The sequence below is a fragment of the Pan paniscus genome, chromosome 14 (genome assembly GCF_029289425.2).
Source record: "Pan paniscus chromosome 14, NHGRI_mPanPan1-v2.0_pri, whole genome shotgun sequence".
Lineage (NCBI taxonomy): Eukaryota > Metazoa > Chordata > Mammalia > Primates > Hominidae > Pan > Pan paniscus.
In genome coordinates this window covers 38,421,175-38,439,029 of record NC_073263.2, presented here as the reverse complement: position 1 = coordinate 38,439,029, position 17,855 = coordinate 38,421,175, and the positions used below count along the sequence as shown (strand labels likewise).

The window sequence follows — 17,855 nt, the reverse complement described above, 5'->3', positions numbered from 1 at the left end:
TATTTGAATATTTTAGCTATAGATTCTTTTGGATTTTCTATATACACAGACATATTATCTGTAAATAGTAAGTCTTGTATCCTTTCTAATTCCTAGAGCTTTTGTTTCTTTTTTTCTACTGTAAGAATACTGTTAAATAAATATAGAGATGGTAGGCACTCATATCTTGTTGAAATGGCAATGGGAAATTAATATTTTTCAGTAAGTATGGAGATGGTGGCCTTTTGTTTTCATGGTAGATATCATTTATTACTGTGTTCATTTTCTTTTGTTGCATAACAGATTGCCACAAACATAGCATCTTTAAACTACAAACATTTATTATCTCACAGCTTTGGTAGGTCAGGAGTCCGGGCAGGTTTTCACTTGATCTTTTCCTCAGAATCTTACAACGTTGTAACCAAGGTGTCAGCTGGGCTGCATTTTCATTTGGAGGCTTGACTGCAGGAGAATCTGCTTCCAAGTTTATTCAGTTTGTTGACAAAATGTATTTCCTTGTGATGGAATGACTGAGGTCCTCAGCCATCTGCTAATCCTTGGCTGACTATCCTAAAGTCCTAGAGGTTGCCTAAAGTTCCTAGAAGCTGGTTGCAGTTCTTGGCCATGTGGAATTCCTCAACAATTCCTCATCAAGCCAGCAAGAAAAGCCTGTCACCTCAGGGCTTAAATCTGGTTAATCAGGTTCACTCAGGATAATCTTCCTTTTGATTAACTCATAGATTAACTAATTTTGGACCTTAATTACATTGGCAAAATTCTAATAGCCAGAGGCAGTCACGATCAAGAGAGGAGGATTCTATAAGGTGAGAATGCTGAGGGGCAAAACTCATGGATGTTACTATTACAATTGTATTAATGAAGTTCTCCTCTTGTACTAGTTTTCTAAAGTTCTTATTATGAATAAATGTTGTATTTTATCAGGTAGTTATTTTGCATCTAGGAAGATAATCATTTAAAAATTAACTTTTTTTTTTTTTTTTTTTTTTGATGCAAGGTCTTACTCTGTCGCCCAGGCTCAATTGCAGTGGCAGGATCATGGCGCACTGCAGCCTCAACCTCCCGGGCTCAATTGCAGTGGCAGGATCATGGCACACTGCAGCCTCAACCTCCCGGGCTCAATTGCAGTGGCAGGATCATGGCACACTGCAGCCTCAACCTCCCGGGCTCAAGAAGTTCTCCCATCTTAGCCTCCTGAGTAGCTGGTGAAGTGATGTCTGGGGTAATACCCGAGGTTTGTTTCCTCACACCAAGGAAATGAAGGATGTGGACACACAAGGAGTGAGGTTAAGAGTGGACGCTTAATAGGTGAAAGAAACAGAAAAGCTCTCTCCTGTGGAAAGAGGGGTCCTGAGTGGGTCTTCCAGTCTGTGGCAAAATGCAAGGGGTTATATAGATGAGCTTGAGGAGGCAGTGTCTGATTTACATAGGGCACAAATGATTGGTCGGACCAGGTGTGCTATTTGCGTAAGGTGTGAAAAACTGGGTAGGGCTAGGTGTGTCATTTGTATAGCATGCAAAAAAGCTGGCTGCCCCACCCTAATATTTTATCATGCAGATGTGTTCTCTACCTAGCTGGTGCCATGTTGCTTGCTTCTTTACTGTACACATGGTGACAAAGAAAAGGGAAGATGGAGCTTCCATGTTGAACATGCCTGGCCCTGAGGTAGCCCTTTTCTTTTGGCACAGCTGCCAGCATTCACCTGTGTAAGCTTCCAGCTTGCTTATCTATGTCTGCAGCTTGATTTTTCAGGCTGCTGTTTGTTAGAAAAGAAATTACTTTGGGGCTGCTTTTTGTTAAAAGGGAAGCCTTGCTGAGGACTCCTTTACCCTCACTATCTTCCTAAATAATTTATTTTCGGCTCTTATATCACTGGGATTATAGGTGTGTGCCACCATGCCCAGCTAGTATTTTTGTAGAGACAGGGTTTTGCCATGTTGCCCAGGTTGGGAAATCAAGTTGTCAAATGTGTTGAATTACATTACATTATTAGCTTATGTTAAACCAACTTTGCATTTGTCAGATAAACTGACCTGGATTCGTGATATTATTTTGGTTTTATATACTGCTACTTTTAGTATGTTAATATTCTAGTTAGAACTTTTAAAAAGTCTCTCTTTTTATATAATTATACAAAGAATTTTCAATACTTCAGCTCCATTTACATTCCTCCAAAATTATATATATTGTTGCTTTCTGTTGTAATTCTGTCTTATGACTTATAAAAATACTAGACATTTTATAATTTTTATATAATACTGTCAATGTTCCCCTAAATTTATCTATATATGTAATACTGGTAATATATACATATTTACAATGTAATATATGATATATACTATACTATATATAATATAATATGTAATATATAATATAAAATGTGTTATACATATTTAATCCTGGTAATGAATCTCCATTTAAAAATTCTCTATTTCTCCTTATTCTTGACACATATTTTCATTAGACGATTCTAGGTTGCTAGCTATTGTCTTTCATCACATGAAAGATACCATTCTACTGATTTTTGGCTTCCACATTAATAATTGCTATTGAGAAATCAGCTTTCTGTATAACTGTTCTCTGGTAAATGTAACACATTTCCTGCTCCGTCCCTGTTATCCACCATCTTAACTTGGTTAGGGTTCATTTGGCTTCTTTTTTTTGTTTTTTCGAGACAGAGTCTCGCTCTGTCGCCCAGGCTGGAGTGCAGTGGTGCAATCTCGGCTCACTGCAAGCTCCGCCTCCCAGGTTCACACCATTCTCCTGCCTCAGCCTCCCGAGTAGCTGGGACTACAGGCACCCGCCACCACACCCGGCTAATTTTTTGTATTTTTAGTAGAGACGGGGTTTCACCGTGTTAGCCAGGATAGTCTCGATCTCTTGACCTCGTGATCTGCCTGCCTCGGCCTCCCAAAGTGCTGGGATTACAGGCGTGAGCCACCGCGCCTGGCCCATTTGGCTTCTTGAATCTATGGTTTGGTGTCTCCAAACATATCTAGACTATGTTGATCTAGCCTCCACATTTCTTAACCTCTCATGTTTTCCATGATTTTGGGGAGCCTATTTTTGTATTCTGAATTATTTCTTTTATTTTTATTTCATTAATTTTCTCTTCTACTGTGCCCAGTCTGCTGGCTGACCTGTCCATATAATTTTAAATTTAGGTTGCACTTTTTTTCAAGAACAATTTTTATTAAGACCACTATTAGTAAAAGGTTTCAGTCTTTAAAAATAATCCCAAAATCTGTAAGTAAGAGCAAGTGCTAGGAAATAAACACTAAAGTATAACAGCAAATAGTGCTCTGGTGTGTGTTATGTTAAACTTTTTATTTCATTAAATCCATCTTTTCTCCAATTTAGACATTTTTTGTAGAGACTGGACCTCACTGTGTTGCCCAGGCTGGTCTCACTCCTGGGCTAAAGTGATTCTCCTGCCTCGCCATTGGAATGTATGGGGATTACAGGTATGAGCCACTGCATCCAACTGACATTTTTTAAGTTAGTCATTCATAAAATAAGAGTGGCTGTCCTTCTGAATTTTGTTCATGTCACCTGTTAGGCATATTGCATAATATGTCAATATCCCTAAGAGATTACCAGTTGATGGTTCCAGTTTTACAAAAGAAACAGACAAGGAAATGTTCCTGTCATTAACAGAACTATGACTTATTTATCTGCTCAGTGGGTTACAGAGAAACAGCACTATTATGTGTAATTAAAATAGAAAAAAAGAGTCAGATCTTTCCAGGCATGAGTGTGTATTTATAATTTCATGGTAAACACATATACTTCTAAGTGAAGATTTCCCCCATATTTATAGTGTTAAAAGTTCTTAAAATAATCCTTTCACAAAAGTAAGGCAGCATTATGCTGAAAAAGCATTATTTCTGTGTCAAAAGTTACGCCCTTCAGTCTTAATCTGCTATCACCAGCTGTCAGCTACTTCTTTAAAGACCAAATATTTCTTTGTCAGCAGCACCTATATGGGACCCATTGGCTGTCCAGGTGTGGTTTACAGCCTAAATGTCTAACACTGTCAAACAAGAGCTGCATTGTTGTTTCACAAGCCTGAACATGCTGAGCCAGTCCCAGTGTCTTCTGCACATTTTGACAGATGTTAAAGAGGCAATAATACTGGAACTTCTCTTCCCATTTGTTCTTGCTTTTGCCCCCAGTCTCATAGCACCTGTCACAGTAGTTGCAGCACTCAGTCTGGGAAGCAATGCCAATGTTAAGATGAACTCCAGATAGTGGAGAGCCCCATCCATTCGGCAGGAGGGTTTATAATTGCAATGTGGGAAAGGCACTCATGCTGGCAGAAACCATCCTTGCCTCCCAGAGGTCCAAGGTGGCACTTGGGTATGTGTCTATCTGGTGAATACCATTCCTGTGGTCTTCAGGCTGGCCCTGCAATCAGTGGTCTGGGCCTGCTTCTGGCACCTGAAAGCAGAGGCCAGGAAGAGAAGCAGGATGGCAAGTACAGGCTACAAGCAGGACCATCTGTGAATCATGGGGCTCTACTGGGCCCCACTGCTCCCTGGAGCCCTGGGTTGGATTTGTTTTCCCAGAGCCCCCAGCACTCTCTAGACAGCAGCACAGAACTGGGGCTTGGGAGCCACTGCTGTCTCCACCCATGCCTCTGTCCTGTCCAGGTGGTGGGCCCTTATTGCCTTTACACAGTGTCCAATTTCCTGGGCCAGCCACCTTAGTAATGGTGTTTTTTTTTTTTTATTTATAGAAATTGTACTTGGGTCTTTTACAAATATACTAAAATAATATAGTTTTCTATTCCTCAAAGAGAAAAACATTATATGGATATAGATATGTAATTTTGGGTCATTGTTCTAGACTTTTTTCTAATGCTACAATAGAATAACATAACGATTAATTTATAAAGAACAGAAGTTTATTTGGCTCATCGTTCTGGTGTCTGGAAAGTCCAAGAACATGGCACCAGGCGAGGGTCATTCCATGGCAGAAGGCATCACATGGCAAGGAAGTGCATACATAAAGCAGAGAGAGACAGGAGGGAGGGCAAACTTACGAGAAGCTCACTCGGATGATAACTAACCCATTCCCATGATAATGGCAGTATTCCATTGATGAGAGTGGTGCCCTCATGGCCTAATTACCTCTTAAATGCTTTCCCTCTTAATGCTGTGACAATGCCAACTAAGTTTCCAACACATGAACTTTTGGGGCACTCATTTGAACCATAACATTCTGCTCCTGGCCCCCAAAATTCATGGCCTTATCACATACAAAATCATGCCATCTCAGTAGCCCCAAAAGTCTTAGCTAATTTCACAATCAACTCAAAAGTCCAAAGTGCACACTCTCATCTAAATCAGACCTGGGTAAGACTCAAGGCATGATTTATTCTGAAGCAAATTTCCTCAAGCTGTGAGAATGTAAAATAAATTATCTATTTCCAGGCATAATGTCTCTCTGAGGATGTTCTAAGTCTCTGCTGCCCTCACCTGCCTGAGGCTTGTGCTCTAAAACCCCATGAGTGGCCCACAACAAAGATGCAGGGGACTTAGAGAGAACTGGGTAGGCATGATAAAGCCAGGGGCCTAGGCCCAGTGCAGTGGCTCATGCCTGTAATCCCAGCACTTTGGGAGGCCAAGGTGGGTGGATCACCTAAGCTCAGGAGTTTGACACCAGCCTTGGAGGCCCCATCTCTACAAAAAATTTTAAAAATTAATTGAGTGTGTTTGTGCACACCTATGATTTCAGCTACTCAGGGGTCTGAGGTAGGAGGATCACTTGAGCCTGGGGGGCAGAGGTTGCAGTGAGCTGAGATTGCACCACTGTACTCCAACCTGGATGACATAGACCCCATCTCAAAAAAACAACAAAACAAAAAACCCCCAAAACAGCCAGGGGCCTGACTATCATGTGTGAACACACAATAAGTCGGGAGCAGCAGGATGGAATGGAAATGGGTAAATGTTCATGCAGCCAGGTACAGTTTTACTGATGGCTTCTGAGGAAAGAGTGTGCACACCTTCAGAATAGCCTTAGGTTAAACTTGATTCTGAAAGTGAAATTTGATTGTTGTAATAATATAATATTAATTTATATAAAAGATAAAGGAGAAAAGTCTCTATATTTCTAAGAGAAAACTCTCTCCTGACTGCATTAGGCTGTTGAGGGGGTGGGGGTCATTGCTTTTCTTCTCTGTTTTACTTGGGAGGGGGGATTGGGGAAAGCAAGGCTGAATGTTGACAATCTCTTCTTGCTTCCAGTTTGAAATCTCATGGAGCAGAAAGCTAGTTTTCCATTTTGCAAATGGTAGTCAAAGATGTAAAGAGAATTGTCAGATGGGGACTGCAATTGCTAGTCAGTGAGCCTAGAAAGCCACTAGGGGTCCGTCTGACAGCTCCAGCCATAGTGGAAGGTCTTTGCTGAGTCCAAGGGATTCTCATTTAACTAAGACTCAAATAAAGCTCCTCACCCCATGCTGTCTGAGCTTAGCATCACTCAGCGCGAGGGGTCTGTATATACTCCCAAGAGGCTTCCATCCACAGGATAACACTGCATGTGAATTTGTTTTCTTCCCTACTATGCAAACCCCAATCTGACTGGTAACTGTTCAAGATTCAGGGAAATAAATTTATTGAACCAAAATATTGTGTATCTTTTTATATTTCCCTAAGTTATATATCACTTTTCTTATTATTAGTATCCAGTGAGTAATTATTCTGCCATTTTAAATGATAGTATATTCTTACAGAAATTTTTTTCTTTCTTTCCTTTTTATTTCTGAGAATATGTGCTAAATACCCTTAGGTTCCACCTTCCAAACTAAACAGAAGACTGGCATGTTCCCTGTTCACCAGGTAGTAGCCCTCAGCTCACAGATTTGCTGTTTACAAGAACATCTAAAGCCTTCTGCACAGGGCTTCACCAAACTTGGGAAATGGCATAGGATCTCCTGTGTGGGAGGGCTCTGTGCAGGCTGTGCCCCTCCCAGGCATGCTGCTCTGCATTCAGAACCTGTAAGACGTTCTCCCCAGGGTCTGGGTGGGGTGGTCAAAGAGCAGCTGGTTATGAAGAGAGGGCTTTAAGGCTTTAAATCCTGAGGATTAATTATTTCTATGAAAAGAGGGATCTGGGAGCAGGAGTCCTGATAAAATCCCCCATGGCAGGTCTGTGATTTCAGAGAATAAAAGCTGCAGCCCTCGGTAGCCTCTTTTCCTACCTGCCATCTGCACACTGATCAGTGGCCAGGGCAGGCTTTATCATGAGGGAGGTAGGCAGAGGGCAGTCTTGGCCAGGGGATTGGATTCAGGTTTAGAGTAGTTTTTTAGCTGTCCCTGGAGGGCCTGGGAGGTCGGTAGGAGGGAGAAGAACAGGCCAGCAGCCTGGGATGACAATATGGAGTAAGGCCTCCATGCAGATATTGGGAAACCAGGGTCCAGAGAGGCCAAGGTTTGCTCTGTCTATAAACAGGCCTGGGATCCAGGCTCTGAATCTCGCCATGACTCTATCCCCACACCAGGGGCCTCTCATAAGCCATGGCCTGCAGCTTTCAAAGGACTGGCTTCTCACCCTGCCCCTTGATCAGCCCGAGGACCCTTCACGTTTAAGGAGGGTGGAGAAGATTCGGGAACCATTTATATTTCTCCCTGATCTCTGGACCCTCTTTCACTCACTTCCAAAAGGCTGGGGAGAAATCAGAAAGGCCTCTCAGACTGTGGAAGCCTGAGGTCTTGTCCCCTCAAGTGAATATGGTGTTGGTAACATGAGAACTGCTTGAGAGCCAAGGTCACTTTATTGTTTAAATTAAATCATAATCCTCCCCTGGCTACTCTAAACTATGGGGATCAAAAAAACTAATAACAATGCCTTAAAAGCATGATCTGAATTTACATTTGCTGTTACTTTTATTAGAAGCAGCAGCAGTGTGTAGCTAGTGTGAGCACCAGGCTGGAAGTCAGAGATTCTGGATTTAAACCCCAGCTGTGTGACCTGCCAGTGTAGACTTTAGGTTTCTCATCTTAAAGATGGGGAGGCTAGAAATAGCTGCTTCCGTTTCCATTCAGTCATCATCTCACTCATTCAACAAGCGTATGTGGCTCATTGACTCTGTACCAGGTGCCATTCCAGACACTAGGGTTCGGCATTAAGCATTCAGACACAGCCCCTGACCATGTGACTCTCAGGTCCCAATAGCAAGAAGGCAGACAATAAACAGACAGGCACTTACATAAATAAGATAATTTTATCTTACTTGCATTTGTGGTGATGCTAGTGTAAACAAACCTACTGTGCTGCCAGTCCTATAAAAGTCTAGCACATACAGTTATACACAGTGCATAATATTTGCTAATGGTACTAAATAACTATGTTATTGGTTTATGCGTTTAGTATCTTATACTTTTTATTATTCTTTTAGAATGTACTCCTTCTACTTATATATTTAAAAAGCTAACTATAAAACAGTCTCAGGCAGGTCCTTCAGGAGGTATTTCAGAAGAGGGCATTGTTATTAAAAAAAATAGGGAAAAAACTTCAGGACATTGGTCTGGGAAAAGATTTTATGAATAAGACCTCAAAAGCACAAACAATAAAACCAAAAATAAGCAAATGGGATTATATCACCCTAAAAAGCTTCTGCACAGCAAAGGAAACAATCACCAGAGTGAAAAGACAACTTACAGAATGAGAGAAAATATTTGCAAACTAATATACTATATTTTTATGGTTATTTTAGAGTGTATTCCTTCTGAAGCAGGAAATTTTACCTGACCCCTTCGCAGGTGGGAACTAGAGTGCACAGGTGTGTTGGTGCCAGCAGGGATGGACTCCATTCACTTGGTCCTGCTTCATTCCACCCCTCGCAGGAGCAGGAGGACATGTGAGCAGGTGCAGGAGCCGAGGTGAGTGCTTTTGGGTGCTGGCAGGAGTAAAACTCCATATGGCCCCGTGGCAGCATCTAGGGGGATGCCCACGACTCCTGAAGGCCCAGAAAATGTGTCACAGTCACTGCTCTTTCAACTTGGTCATCCATGGATGACTTAAGTATTAACGGCTCAGTGGAGCATCAGTGTGACTGCCCTTTGCACCCACACCCAAGTTCTTGTCTGGCATTCAGGAGGAATGAGGTCACGTGAACAAATTGGAGATGGTAAATGTGGGGGTTTTATTGCTGATGAAAGTGGCACTCAGCAGGAAGGGGAGCTGAAAGGGGAATGGAGTGGGGAAGTAATCTTCCCCTGGAGCAATGCCATCAAACCGTCCCTCTGAAGTCAAGCCTCTTCTCTCTAATGTCCAACCATAGGTCTCCAATATCCAGCTGCTTCTCCACTATTCCTCTCTGTTGGTGGAGTCTGGGGTTTCTATGGGCACAGGACAGGAGGCAGGGTAGGCCATGGGTGGTTTTTGAAAAGGCAACATTCGAGCAGGAAAACAGCAATGAATGTTCTGACTTTGGGCTGTGGTTCTAGGCTTGAGGGTGGGGCCCTTGCTGGGGACCCACCTTCTTCTGCCCGTAATTTCCCTGACTCCTGTCCCTATTGCTTTTACTTATATAAAAAAAGTAACTGTAAAATAGCCTCAGGCAGGTCCTTCAGGAGGTATCCAGAAGAAGGCATTGTTATAGGAGATGAGAGCTCCATGGGTGTCATTGCCCCTGAAGACCTTCCAGTGGGACAAGATGTGGAGGTGGAAAACAGTGGTATTGATGATCTTGACCCTATGTAGGCCTCGACTAGTGTGTGTATTTGTGTCTTAGCTTTTAATAAAAAAATTTTAAACAGTAAGATAAATAAGTAAATAAATGTAAAAATAGAAAAAAGCTTATAGAATGGGGACATATAGGATATTTCATACAGTCAAAAAGCAAAAAAAAAGAAACATAAAGAAAAAATACATTAAGCTAATGTTAATTTATTATTAAAATAATAATAATTATTATTACAATTCACAAGAACAACTTCCAGTCCCACAAGCTCCATTCAGGGTAGGTGCCCTATACAGGTGCACCATTTTTAATCTTTTACCATATTTCTATTGTACCTCTTCTGTGTTTAGATACACAAATGCCTACCATTGTGTTCCACTTGCATATAGTATTCGGTACAGTAACACGTTGTATAGGTGTGTAGCCTAGGAGCAATAGGCCATACCACATAGCCCAGGTGTGTAGTAAGCTATGCCATCTGGGTTTGTGTAAGTATACTCTCATGTTCACATGGTGATGAAGTCACCTAACAACACATCTCTCAGAATGCATCCCCATCATTCAGTGACTCATGACTATATGAATTTAGGGGGACATCAGGTCTGAGGACACAGATGTCATAGTCATCAGATGTATGGTCTTTAAAGCCATGACACTTGATGGACACATCCAGATAATCGGGGGGGGGGGTTAGGGAAGGGAAGAGGCAGGGAAGATACAGCCCTGAGTGGCCCCACAGAGAGAGGACTGGCCAGGAAGGGGGAGCCAATACAAGAGGAGGTAAAGGAGGTGGCCATGGGGTAGACCAGGGCTAAGGAATGCATGATGCTGACTGCTGTTAGGATGCAATGGGACACAAAATGTGATCATTTTTGATGAATCCTAAAGCCCTATTTAACAGCTAGTCACAGTGTGTCCCTAGGTGTGGGCCAAGAAAACTGGTGGCCATAGCAACGAAGAAGAGATGATAACGAGAAACTACCTAGGCCACCAGTTTGTGATTTCTCTGGGCCTGGAGGAAGCACAGCTAGAATGTGCAGAGGAGGGGAAGGAGAGGCGTCTTCTACAGCCATAGCCACCAGGACCATGATTGTCCTCTCTCCTTACTTAGTGTGGATCTTCCCCCCTCTCTGCTTCCTCCCTCACCACTGTGGGGTACTCATTTACACACTTCCTCACTCATTCTTTCATTTCTGTGGCAGACCTAGAGATGGGGGCAGCTGTATGGAGAAAGATAGGAACAGAGTTCACGATGTTGGGGTGCTTACAGCCCCTCTCAAGAATGTCATGATATAGAACCAGGAAACCTTTGGAGAGGACCCTTCCCAGCCACATGTCAGCAAGCACACGTGGACACAGAGCCCAGGATGCTTCAGAGATAAAGGAATGCCACAGAAGGAAACTGTCAGAGGGTGAGAGTTCATCCATGACTTTGTGTCACTGCAGTTATGTCCTTAGAGATTTGTTTTGCTCAAGGATTTTCAAGGGGAGTTTTGTTTTTATCTGAGTACAAACACATTCAGGCTGTCACACATTCCCAGCCAGTGATGTTTTTGACAAAAAAAAAAAAGACCCTTTAAAAATGTTTTTACTTATTCCAATTCCTTGGGCCAAGAAAAGAGACACAGAACTATGCACAAGTTAGGGGTGATAGGGCAGGGGGAATATTTTAGAGGGAGCTTGAGGCTGTATTTTCACTTTCTTCTGGGCCATTTTCTAAATGGGCTGGAGCAGCTCACCATGCTCGGGCACTATTTCAGGAGATGGCAGAGGTCCTGAGATGGCAGGGGCCCCTGCTCAAAAGGTCAGAAATGCAAGCTGCCTACTCTCAGCTTGGATTTGGCTAAGTTGGCCTCTGGAGCACATGGTGACTCTCTGACAGGCTGGTTCCTACTTGCTCCTTCAGAGAGACTATTTTCTTTATAGAGAGTAGAAAATGAGGAAAGGAGACCCACTGGTCTCAGCTGTGAATGAGCATTTCCAGGCCAGTGTTTGCAGCTGTGTCTGAGCAGGACACTCCCAGGGCTACTTGGGTTTCCTCCATAGTCTTTACTTTTTAAGCTTTCCCCACCTTCGCAGAAGAAAAACATCTCTCCCTTCAACTTCAGGGAAAGCAGCAAGTGTCTTTTCATGGGGGAGATATTCTTCTGCAAGTAAAGTGGAAAAGGGCTGAGAAAACTGGGAAAATCATGATGTCACACCATTGAAATGCGTCTACTGAAGGAGAAGGACAGAAAGCCGAGGTAGAGTTGAACAGGGGCCACTGGCACCTGTGAACTGTCTCCAGGTCCTCAGGTAAAGGGGTGAGTGATAGTGCCATAGCCTTGTGCACCACATTTTTTTGATGCTGTTGTGGTCATGAGATGGGAGAGTTCCCTTGATCCCCTCGCAGGACTTGTGACAGGGGTGTGCCTCATTTACTTGCCCACTGTGTGCTCAAACCCCTTGTGGGAGAGGGAGTATGCAGGTGAGTGGGTACAGGAGCTAGGGCGAGTGCTTTTGGGCTCTGGCCCAAGGGCAGCATTTGGGGGTGTGTTACAATTAAGCTCTTTTAGCTTTGCCATCTGTGGACAGCTTGAGTATTAAACAGCTCAGTCAAGAGTCAGTGTGATGGCCTTTTTGGGTTCCTGGACCCAGTGCATCCTGAATTTTTGTCTGGCGTCCAGGAAGAACCAGGTCACACGAATGGTTTGAAAGATGATGAATACGGAGTATTTTATTAAGTGGTGGCAGTGGCTCTCAGCAGATGGGGAGCTGGAAAGGGGATGGTCTGAAAAGAAGGTGATCTTTCCCTGAAGCCTGGCCATCTCGGGCCAGGTTCCTCTTCGAAGTCATGCCATCTGAAGTTAGTCGCTTCTATCCATAGTCTCTGACGCTCAGTTGTCTCTTCCATTCTTGACTTTCAGCTGCTTGTCTCTCTGCCAGCTGAGGTCTGGGGTTTATGTGGGCACAGGATAGGAGGGCAGGCCAAAAACATAATCTTTGGGTGGGAAAAAGGGATAACTGTCCTCATTTAGGGCTGTGGTTTCCAGGCTTGAGGGTGGGGCCTTTGCTGGGGAACTGCCCTCTTCTACCCAGTATTTCCCTGTCTCCCGTCTGTATCACTGGCAGGTTTAGGAGAACGAGGAGTTATTGTCAGAGCCCTTCACAATTTAAATAATGACAAAATGTTCTGGCTGGACAAATAAAGAGGTTGGCATCTGAAAATGAGACTAGGTGAGAAAGGAAAATAAAAACTCAGCACCCCAATTCACCATGACAAAGGAAAAAAGCTGGAATCTGAGTTAAACAAGAAACTGCCTTTCCTCTGGTTCCTAAGCAGATAGCGACAGATAAAAGGCCAGATAACTGCACAGGGAGCTACTCTATGTTCACTTTGTCTTACTTAAAGTGTCGATTTGCTGAGTGTGAGGCGAATACATAATTGACTATTCTACCACCTACTTCTTTTCTCCTGCAACATGTGGATTCAGTAATGTGACCATATCTTCCCTCTTTTCCCTCAAGCCTGCTTTTCCCTTTTAAATATTGAAGCCCTCAAAACCATCTTTGGAAAAAATGCACAGATCACACATTTTTCCTGTGGTTTTGTGTCCCTTTTCTTCAGGCATGTCCTTAACCTTGGCTAAATAAACCTCTAAATTGATTGAGACTTGTCTCAGATTCTTTTTGGTTGGGGAAAGTAGGAGACAGATGTGGGCAGTGCAGCATCTCAGTTGTGCAACCACTTCATGATGGGGAGGACAGGCCATGTGACTCATCCCAATTCAACTAGCATCTAGAGACTGGCTCTTTGTAAAATCTTTTTATTCAGAAAGTGACTATAATACCATCTATGATGAAGCTCTTTTCCCCACTTCCCCCAGCCTTGTAGGCTCTTTTCCCTTCTCCTGCAGCACTCGTGGCCTATCCCTACATGCGGCTATACCGTTGCTAAGGGATTTCAAGCTTGGATTGGCAACCATGAGACTATGAGCCTATTGAGGACAGGGGCTATTGTGTCCCAGCTCTTAGCCTGTTACCTAACACATAAGAAGTCCTTCTATAGATGCTGGCCAACTTGAATTACACCAAATGGAACCAGTCACAGAAGAGGGCCAGTAGAGTTCAGGTGGGTGTGAGTAGCCTCTCCTGGCCCAGGGATGGACACTGAGCTCCCACTCTGGCTCCAAGAAGTTGAGAACCTATGGAGTGGTTTCTACTGAGGTCTGGGATTGTCAAGTGGCAGGTGTCATCTTGGAGGCCTTGACCTTCTGTTATGGCAGATGCTCAAGGACTTCTTAAAGCTAATTTTGGTCCTGTTTTTGGGTCCTCTTTCATCTCTTCCCCAGGCAGCTAACGGACAGCCTTCTAGCACATGTTCTTGTCAGATTCGTCACCTCTCCTAATAAGGTTTCCTCCCACCTGGCCCCCATAGAATTTCTCACTTAGTCATTGAAGGAAATACAAAGAACCAGATGGGAAGCACTTTGAGTATTTGTCAGGTGGGCAACACAATCTCACTGCTGCTGAGCAGGCTAAGAAATTGCCCAGGTTGTGTATTGATTGCTAGCTATAAACAGAAGGTCTTGGGCTCCCCCATTTGGTTCTCTGATAATCTCATCTTTTCTGATTTCAGCTCCTGAAATATACTTTCAGCTTGCAATGAGAAGTGGTCAAAATAAATAGACCAGTCTGTTTCCTCATATAGTTGTAGCTGAGAACACAGAATGTCTTCAGGAAAGATGGTCCATGGAGAAATCTCTCTGATCAGCATCCTAGGCATTGCTGCTTGTTGTAATTTTTGTTTGTTTAGTTACTTTTCTGGCACAGTCTTTGTTCAGCCACTGTAGTCTTTACTCAGTTTTGTTGTTAGCTAGTGATTGTACAGATCGTTCCTTAAGCTTGAGACCAATTAACATGTCAGTCTTTGCTGAAAGATTATGCAAGTGTTGGAGCATGCCTTCAACACTCAACCAAGCAGTTTAAAACTCTATCTTAGTCTTCACGTTCCCTGCATAGAGCCTCAAACTCAGCCAGAAGTAAGAGCTTAAGGCCTTCTCGTGTATTTTCCTGTGTATGTGCATAGTGCTACACGTATGTATGAACTTCCTTATTCCTATGAATATGCCTGAGATTTTAAAAGTCTCTATAAACATCTCATTTTTCAGCATTTTCTTTTAAGCTTTCTGGTTAATGTGTTGTTTGATCTAACTGTTATTCATCACATCTAGCAGATAAAACATTTTAAACACTTGCCTATACATGTTCTTGTTTGTTTGTTTTCATTTTCCTCCCCACCATCCCTCTATGTATAGGTTTTTGGTACTGCATGAGCGCTAAGTAAAGTTACTTAGTAAAGTAAAGAGAAGGCTTTCCAGTCTAGTCCTAGGATAGCACCAGACAGGTCAAATTAATGCCAGTTCTTTGGGAATTAGGCTTTAGAAACACTCAAGCTCTACTCCATTCTACTGTATTTTGTAACAGGAATGCTGTTATTTTTCAAGACTACCACTGAGCTGGGGGAAAGGGGAATGCAAGTTAAAACACAATAAAATGTGCTGTTCTTCTGGAGAGCCAGCCTTTCATTTATTTATTTATTTTTGAATGCATGCATCCAGATTTCTGTAAGCCTTTGGTTAATTTCTAAAGTTCTGAAAAAGCTGATTCTATCATATTACTTGTCAGATTTTTGTTGCTTTTATTGAGAGGTGAATTTTCAAAGGCTCTTACTCCATTGTTTTTACTAATGTCACTCCACTCTGGTTATTTTAATAGAAATAACATAACTTAATAACTCAATATGCCATGTTTAATGGCTCCCTAAAAGTAATTCTGTGATATATAGAGTTGTTCTACATGGGAAGATACTGAGACAAGATATGAGAAAAACATTAGAATAAAAATATTGTTATATTAATATTGTTTCAAATGTTAAAAGATAATTGTCAAGAGGAAAAATGATTTCCTTGTGCTTACGATTACTGGAGTCCAACATGTTTAATGATGGTGGATGGAGACAGACTAAAATTTATCATGGCCCCATTCACTGGAGGATTTGACATTTATTGAAACTGAGAAGTCGCTAACACAGAAAAAACAGAGATGATCTTGGAAAGGAGGAACCATGAGGGCCAGCTTTATTCCCTTATAGAAGGCCAATGATCTCTCTGCTTTAGTCACGAATCAATATTCCAGTGGCACCCCAAATGAGTTTCTCATCATTTCATCATCTCCAATCCTTGGGACCCAGACACATGTCACTTTCTCTCCCACTGCCTACAATGCTGTGCCAGCTTCATTTCAGTTTTCACATCAGCACTTACTTTAGGGGATGACAATGGATGAGTTCTGTACATTCATGGTGATCAATAAATAAATAATGGGATTAGTTTAGAGAGAGTAATTACAGTTATTGGGAAGATGGAGTCAGTCCTAAATTTAATACATAGAATTTGTTTAATACGTATTGAAGGACTGGCAAAGGAAAAAGGAAACATTGAAATAGCAAAAAATAATCTCAAGTTTCTTCTCTCTATTAGAAACAAGGCTACTGTAAGAGTTAAAGAAAGAGGAAAGAAACATGAAAAATGGCTCAACAGTCAAAGGTTTATTTTGGAGAATAAACCTGAGAGGGGCTTCTGGCTGATTTTGGTCAGGAGCACTCTCTCTTACAGTGTAAGAGTATTTATTGGTTTGAGGGTGAGAGAGATTATCACAGGTTTGGAATGTTTTCTGTGTGGGGGAGAGGTTTATGTCAGGGTTGGAATGTCTTTGACTGGAGGGGCGGTTATCTTGGGGCTGACATCTTTCCAACCAGGGGAGAAGTTATCTTGGGGCTGGCATGTCTCTGGTAGGGGAGAGTTTTATCCTAGGGTTGGAGTGTTTCTGGTCGGAGGTGTCATTTGTGGTTTATGGTCATGCTGACCTTAGCCATTAGGCTGATGCCCTTTGGATTTAGGCAGTTTTTGATTGAGGGGAACTTTAGAATGGCAGTGTTTGCCTAAGATGGCGATGCTCCTGTTCTGTCAGCTACTTCTTAGGATCATCATAAAGATTCAATGAGATAACATGTAAAGCAACTAGCAATGAGACATCACAAAAATATTTACCAATAAAGGACCATTTTCTCTTCCCAGCATGAATAGATTGCTATAAATATATTACTAATTATTTCTAAATATAGAATATAGTGTCTCACCTAGTCTCCCTACCCTAGGCTGCTCCAGCCAAGAACTATTCTTCTGGTATGAGAAATGCTGCCTTTGTTTACCACTGTGCTCACTAAGCCATGGTATTCTGTAGACTTCCACTTCCACTGCCATTATATTGCGGTGGGAGTAGCAAGTCTCCAGAGATGCAGGAGAGTATTAGGTGAGGTAGGTGCTGAGATCTCTTACTTAGAGGGCTGGTTGATGTCACTAGAGCTCAAATTGCTCCTCAATTTTCTCCCATCTCTGTTGTGTATGGTTATTTTAGAGGAAGAATTATAGAGCCATTAGACATGAGTACATGGTGAGTCTGAAATCAGTCAGGTTCATATGTAGGTTTTTGTTCATATTTTAATTATTTTCACAACAAAATCATCTCCAGGCCCACACATCTCCTAAGTCTAATGAGATTTTATTCAGTTCTATCTAAAAAGGAACTTAGCCTCAGTGTTGTTCTTTTGCTGCCTGTACTTATAACACATAATCTTGCAATAATTTCAGGAAAGTATTAATACTTGAATAATATTCATTACTATTTTAAAGCCTCAGCTCCTGTTAATCAATTCTCATTTCAGTTTTAAAGCCCTTCAAACAATAGATGCTGCCACTAATTTTGGCCAAAATTTTCCTTTCTTAGTGATAGAAACAGCCCTCACCTAAAACACTAAAACATGGGGCTTACCCAAGAAACCTGATTTGAGACATTGGGCTAAACTTTTAAAGATTACCCTTTCATAGACATCAATTCTTTGGTCTTTAGAGATGGCTGTTTAAATCATATTTTGTTCACCAATTACTTTGGGTTTATAAACCCCTGCTTCACAGAAAATTTGTGTTCTCTGCCTGTGATTTTGTAGTTTGTGTAGTGCACAAAGATTCAAGACAGAGAATGCACATAAGGACTGAAATAAAAACTTTGAGTGATGTGCTGAAGTGTACATGTTTTGGCTGGTAAGAGTTAATTGTTAAATTTTCA

The 17,855-nt window shown here is 42.1% G+C and overlaps 1 pseudogene; it reads right to left on the bottom strand.

Moving 5' to 3' along the window:
- Positions 1–3,967: 3,967 nt before the first annotated feature.
- Positions 3,968–5,119, bottom strand: LOC100968396 (group XIIA secretory phospholipase A2-like; annotated as a pseudogene).
- Between the last annotated feature and the right edge of the window lie 12,736 nt (positions 5,120–17,855).